We start from the raw sequence: 6,534 nt of genomic DNA on the forward strand, positions 1-6,534 counted from the left end.
CATAATTGTGTTCCCACAGTTTGTACCCTTCCTCCTATTTCCTGGTATGAATACTCAGAGACATTAAACCGAAGTTCAATGCCTTTTCACCCAGTCTGAATGCTTTCATGAATTTTAATAGTCTGAATTATATCATCCCACCAGGACTTCTCCTTGTTAGAATCAAAAAGATCCAACTATCTTCCAACTATTTTGGTTAAATATTTTCAGTGTAGTTTAAGATTATTAAAAAGAAAAATCTATTAATTCATTAACTCAATAAATATTTATTGGGTCCACCAAGTACTGTCCTAGGTACCAGGTATATAGCAGTGAACAAAATAGACCAAAGTCCCTTATATTTCATACTAGGATAAACAATTGTAATAATATAAACTTCTCCAAGTCTGCTGACTTTGTTCCAGAACTAGTGTTTAGACTGGTCATTGTCTCTATTCTCAAATAAAACTGGTATTTAATTTGTATTTTGACATGCAAACTGAGGAAAGTATCTTTAGTGTTAGAGATGAAGGGATCTGGAGTAGATTTATCAGATGAAATGAACATCAAGAAAATGACACGTAGGGGCTGGCCCTGTGGCGGCGTGGTTAAGTTTGTACACTTCACTTTGGCGGCCCAGGGTTTCGCCAGTTCGGATCCTGGGTGTGGACATGGCACCGCTCATCAGGCCGTGCTGAGGTAGCGTCCCACACAGCACAACTAGAAGGACCCACAACTAGAATATACAACTATGTACTGGGGGGCTTTGGGGAGAAAGAAAAAGAAAAGATTGGCAACAGATGTTAGTTCCAGTGTCAATCTTTAAAATAAATGACATATAATAAGAAAATAAACATGCTGAGAAGAAAAAGAAAAATCTCTGTGGCAATCATTAATTTCTCATTCTCTTTAAAGGTTTATTTCATAATGTAAGAAGGGAGGAAACATCATGAGGTATTTAGAATATATTACAAGCTCTAAATCCACATTAAACATATCTAAAAGAGAAATGAAAATTTTTGTAAGTAACTTCAGCAATCCGATAATCATATTGAAAAATTATAATGGTGTGTGGGGTTTCTCATCTTTACAGTTTTTAAAGTCACCGTGCAGCTGTTTTGCTAGACTTTCAAAATCAAGTTTGAACAGGGCCCAGAAAGTCAGCTTCATTACTAGTTATGAGATAGTCTTTGAGCCTTTATACCAATCATACCAAAACTAGCTAAAGCTTAGCTGCAATTTTTTTTTGCAGCGGGAGAGCTGTCTGTGTCTCCTTTTTCATAGTGAGTCCTTTGATACTGTATGATATGGCAATCTGAAGGTGCCAGTTTTCTAGTTCGCTGGCCCCATGCCTTCTCCAAGTTGCTGACTCACTTTACAGAGTAGAATTAAGAATGCGGCTGAATCAATAGGCATCTGTGGCAGAGAGTGCTAGTTCTTCCCCAACACCCATTTTCTCTTTCTTCTAAGGAAACAGAAATTTTAGCTAGGCACAGCATTAACAAAGGTCGGCCAGATCTTGGAAAGCAGCTCACCCGCATCAGAAGCAATAGCATTAGGGTAAATAAGAAAGATTTATAATGTTGAACACTGTCTGCTGCTTCTCACTACTTTTAGCAACATCCTACAGAGGGATGGACCCCACTCAGAGGTAGCCAGACAGCAACCAAAAATGGAAGAGAACATAGCTCTGTCAGGAGTCATTCGATGCCTGTGGCCTGCGATTTCAGAGCCCCATACAGTTGAAACAGCCAACTGCTGTCTGCAGCTCCACAGTGAAGCAGTTTAAAGAGGCTGCAAAAAGGGGAAGATTTGGCAAAAGATACTACTTTGGCTCCTCAAGCACCTTCCTTCTTGACTGGTAAATGAGAGCCAGAGCAGAGGTAAAGAGGATATTAAGGATGACAACTTCCCACCCAAACCTATTAAGAAGACCTTAAAGAAGCAGCTACCAAGTTGAATGAGAGGACAATGAGTCAGCACAGAGAACCGTGAAACAGCAAGAGAATTTGCCTGGAACAGATCCTGGGCTATGGTTACTTCCTTTTTATTTTTTGTTTTTCAAACTAGAGTTTCTTTTTTGTTATCTTTTTACATTTCTTTTTTTTTTTTAAATATATATTTTATTATTATCCTTCTTCCTCTGGAGTGTGCTCAGGGCCACTCTGACACTCTGTCTTTTCATTATCAGCCAAGGAGAGAGGGTTTCGGTAGGGCATAGCTGCAGGGCCTCCTTGAAGTACTTGGGAAGCAGGAAGCCATCAGCTTTCCCTGGAGTCAGAATCACTTCATTGGCAGAGCTGAAGAAAAGGGTTCCATCTGCCAGGGCCAGGGGCCCGTTGATGAACATGACCCATCTGCAGTTTGACCACATGCCACTGACACCAGGATCCCCAGGCAGTCCTAGGGCCAGGTGGATGTGCATCCTTCCCCAGCAGGACAGGCCCTTGAGCAAGATGGATGGCCAGTGCTGCCAGAATGTGCCATGGATGAGCATCAGGGCAGGGCCTGTGGGGTCCCCAGGGGCATCAACTCCAACTAAGGTACCTACAGAGAGTGTCCCTGATTGGCCTGGATGAGAAGGCCAGTGCTGGAGTCCCCCAGCTGCAGGGCAAAGCGCTGCTTCCCTTTGGTGTCCACCACACAGTGCACACCTTTAGCTGAGATGCTTCGGAACTGGGGAGCTGCAGGAGGGCGCCCAGGGGCACAAAGCTGTTGGCCCCCGTGGGAAACCTCAGCTGCAGGGCCCCGTGGCACAGGGCGCAGGGCAGAGCCTTGGACAGTTGCACATCTGATTCTTGGGATCTGTGAGTCCTTCTGCCCCCAGGCCCTGCTGCTTCCTGCCTCCTTCCGCCAGAGGAGTTCATGGCCAAGACACACTCCTGCTGCTGAGCAGCTGACCGTGCAGGATGGTTACTTCTATATCTAATTGACAAGCAACAAATAGACCAGAAGCCTATTAAGTGTTACAGGGAATCTAAAAGCCAAAGCAACCAAAAGCCTGGCAAATGTCTGTGATGATTAGAGCATCTGTAAGGCAGGAAAAATGATTTTCCCTCCACCCTTCTAAGTTCTTGGCTGAGAACCCTCTGAAATAAAACATAGATTAACAGGAAAAAGCAAACAGAAGTTTAATAACACATACGCCTCTTGTATACAGGAGAGAGATCCAGGAAAACTGAGTAACTCCCCAAAATGGCCCAAGTTATCACCTTAAATACCGTCTCCAGCTAAAGACAAAAGAAAATGTTGGGGGTGGGGAGCCAGTTATGGGACATTATCAGGAAAAGCACAGTAAACAAGGGTAAGGTTGTTATGCAGATTTAGGTCATTGCCTTCTCCACTGATAAGAGTTTCCAGAGATTTAGAGTCTGCCTCCTTTTCCTGGTGAAGAGAGGGAGACACTTAGAAATAGAAATTTCCTTTATAAATGCAAATATCTCTTACAAAAAGGTAACTTCTACTTGGTTTTCAGAGCTTCTCCTGTCTCTGCTGTTTCTTAAAAATAATCAGCTCAAAATAATCCTTATGCCAAAGAGACATATTTTGGGATGGCAAGTTCTCTTCCCCTTCACCTCCAAGCAGTGTTGGGACCCCCAAACTGCTCAGCAGGAAGCAGGCTGTGAAAGCTGAGCAATCGTTGAGAAAGGCCCACTGCAGATGTGACCACAATAATCACTGAAAAGCAGTTCCTTTAAGAGAGCAGAGCTAAGGGCTGTCAGATGAGCTAACTAAGGAATTTAACCCAATGCTAGGACATGGAACTTTTGCATTTCTAAGCCAGTAGGACTCAATATTTGCCGTGAACTGATGAGCACTGAGTGGTTCCACTTCTCCCTTTTGACAAATAGAAGTGGCAAGCAATAGGATATATTGGAGTATATGAGGAAGCCATTTGGTGTAAACCTAATTCGGCCTGAACTTGTTTTTGCAAAAGGACCTGACCGTGGCCGTTGAGCATGCATTGTGTATCTGCTTTAGACATTTCCTATGGCAAGAACAAAGGCCCTTAAGATAAAGGTGCAACTTCCCTCCCCCTCCCAACATTTGCATTTCCTTAAAGGTTAAGCATCTTTCCTTAGGCTAGGAACTGATTGCTGCACTCACCTGTGACCACCCAGCTCGAGACAACAGACTTGCTTCCTGCTGCGCCCAGCGAGATAGCAGACCCACTACCTGCTGTATCCATCAAGCGCTGTGCCAACAGGGGAATCTTGTGACTATTGGGGGAGGGACCTTTCAATCATATGTAAAGCATCCTCTTTGGGGGTATATAACCACTCTGTACACCTCACTTCTTTGGTGCCCTTTCTTCCTTCGGGAAGAAAGGCCCCAGGCCATGGTCCTCACATTTTAGCTCAGAATAAACTCTCCCAAATTTTCATTTATAGATTGGTCATGGATTATTTTCATTGACACTTTCTAAGATCAGTGTTTCTGTTCTTGTCACCTTGCTCCTGCTCTACCATTATGTTGTGGATGGGGCATATCACTTGTCTTATTTTTTATAGTTTCCAGGATCACAAGGAGACACATCTGAACCTGACATAGAGGATCATACATCACTCAGAGATCCTGGACTTTGAGATGTATGTAGTCTAGGGGAAGAAAAATAATTTTCCCTGTACCCTTCTAGGTTCTTGGCTGAGGCCCCCATGTAATAAAAGATTAATAGGAGAAAAACAAACAGAAGTTTAATAACACGCATGCTTCCTGTACACGTGGGAGAGACTCAGGAAAACTGAGTAACTCACCAAAATGGCCGAAGTCACTGTCTTAAATACCATCTCCTGCTAAAGACAAAAGAAAGATGTTGGGGAGCCAGTTATGAGACATTATCAGGAAAAACACAGTAAACAAGGGCAAGCTTGTTATGCAGATTTAAGACCCTGCCTTTTCCATGGATAAGAGTTTCTAGAATTTTGGCCACTCTCCTCTTCCTGGTGTAGAGGGAGAAACACTCTTACAATGTAAATTCCCTTTTAAATGTTAAGTCTCTTAAAAAGATGATAACTTCTACTCAGTTTTCAGAGCTTCTCCTGTGTCTGCTGTTTCTTAAAAATAATCAGCTCGAGATAATCAACATGCCAAATAGGTGTATTGTGGGGTGGCATATTCTGCTCCCCTTCAGTAGCAATGGAATTGTCCTTAGGAGTTCTCTCCCTTGGCAACACATATTTTCTATGTGCGGGAAGAAGTGCATGCATAGATGTTTATGTGGCCAGAAAAGCAGAGTGGCAGTGTTGTGGCACAACACTGGGGTTCTGTTGCCTGATGCACATAAACAAGCCAATTAATTATGGCATCAGCCTTTGGGAAAAGAAATCAGCTTTATCCTGCAAGATTGATCTGGAGGGAGACAGGGGGCATATGCCCTCAGATCTGTCTCCTTGATTCAGGGTTAGGGCTGAAATTTAAGAGGTTAGGGAGAACAGGCTGACACATGGAAACGCTGGCAGGATAGGATTTGATTGGTGGGCTTCGAGCATTTATGGTAAGGTTCTAAACATTTATGATAAGATTCTAAACATTTTTTTTTTTTAAAGATTTTATTTTTTCCTTTTTCTCCCCAAAGTCCCCTGTACATAGTTGTGTATTCTTCGTTGTGGGTTCTTCTAGTTGTGGCATGTGGGACGCTGCCTCAGCGTGGTCTGATGAGCAGTGCCATGTCCGCACCCAGGATTCGAACTAACGAAACACTGGGCCGCCTGCAGCGGAGCGCGCAAACTTAACCACTCGGCCACGGGGCCAGCCCCAGATTCTAAACATTTTTGATGAGGTTCTAAATATTTCTGATGAGGTTCTAAACATTTATGGTAAGGTGGGGAAGGAATTTTAACACCAGGTCTTCCTGAATGACAGACCCCTCACTTCTTTTAAGTTCTGGTCATATCCCAGTCGTCTCCTTTCATGGGGTGGAGAATCTTTGGTTCTGCAGTCATTTCAGATTAAGATTTCTTCTTCTGCACATTTTCTGAAAGGCAATTCTTTGGGGTTTATTTTCCCTTAAAGACTGGCACCTGAGCTAACATCTGTTGCCAGTCTTCGTTTTTTTCTTCTTCTTCTCCCCAAAGCCCCCCAATATATAGTTGTATACTCTAGTTGTGGGTCCTTCTGGTTGTGCTATGTGGGATGCCGCCTCAGCATGGCTTGATGAGCGGTGCTAGGTCTGCACCCAGGATCTGAACTGGCGAAACCCCAGGCCACCGAAGCAGAGCGCATGAACTTAACCACTCAGCCACAGGGCTGGCCCCTGAAAGGCAATTCTTTTTTTTTTTTTTTTTTTTTTTTAAAGATTTTATTTTTTCCTTTTTCTCCCCAAAGCCCCCAGTACATAGTTGTATATTCTTCGTTGTGGATTCTTCTAGTTGTGATACATGGGATGCTGCCTCAGCGTGGCTTGACGAGCAGTGCCATGTCCGCGCCCAGGATTCGAACCAACGAAACACTGGGCCGCCTGCAGCGGAGCGCGCGAACTTAACCACTCGGCCACGGGGCCAGCCCCCTGAAAGGCAATTCTTAATCACTCTGTTGAGAAGACAGGGTCTGTTGAAC

General features: G+C 43.8%; 1 pseudogene; it reads right to left on the minus strand.

Moving 5' to 3' along the window:
- Positions 1-2,108: 2,108 nt before the first annotated feature.
- Positions 2,109-2,846, minus strand: LOC124245511 (tRNA 2'-phosphotransferase 1-like; annotated as a pseudogene).
- Positions 2,847-6,534: the final 3,688 nt, after the last annotated feature.

The sequence above is a fragment of the Equus quagga genome, chromosome 10, assembly GCF_021613505.1.
Source record: "Equus quagga isolate Etosha38 chromosome 10, UCLA_HA_Equagga_1.0, whole genome shotgun sequence".
NCBI classification, from domain to species: Eukaryota; Metazoa; Chordata; class Mammalia; order Perissodactyla; family Equidae; genus Equus; species Equus quagga.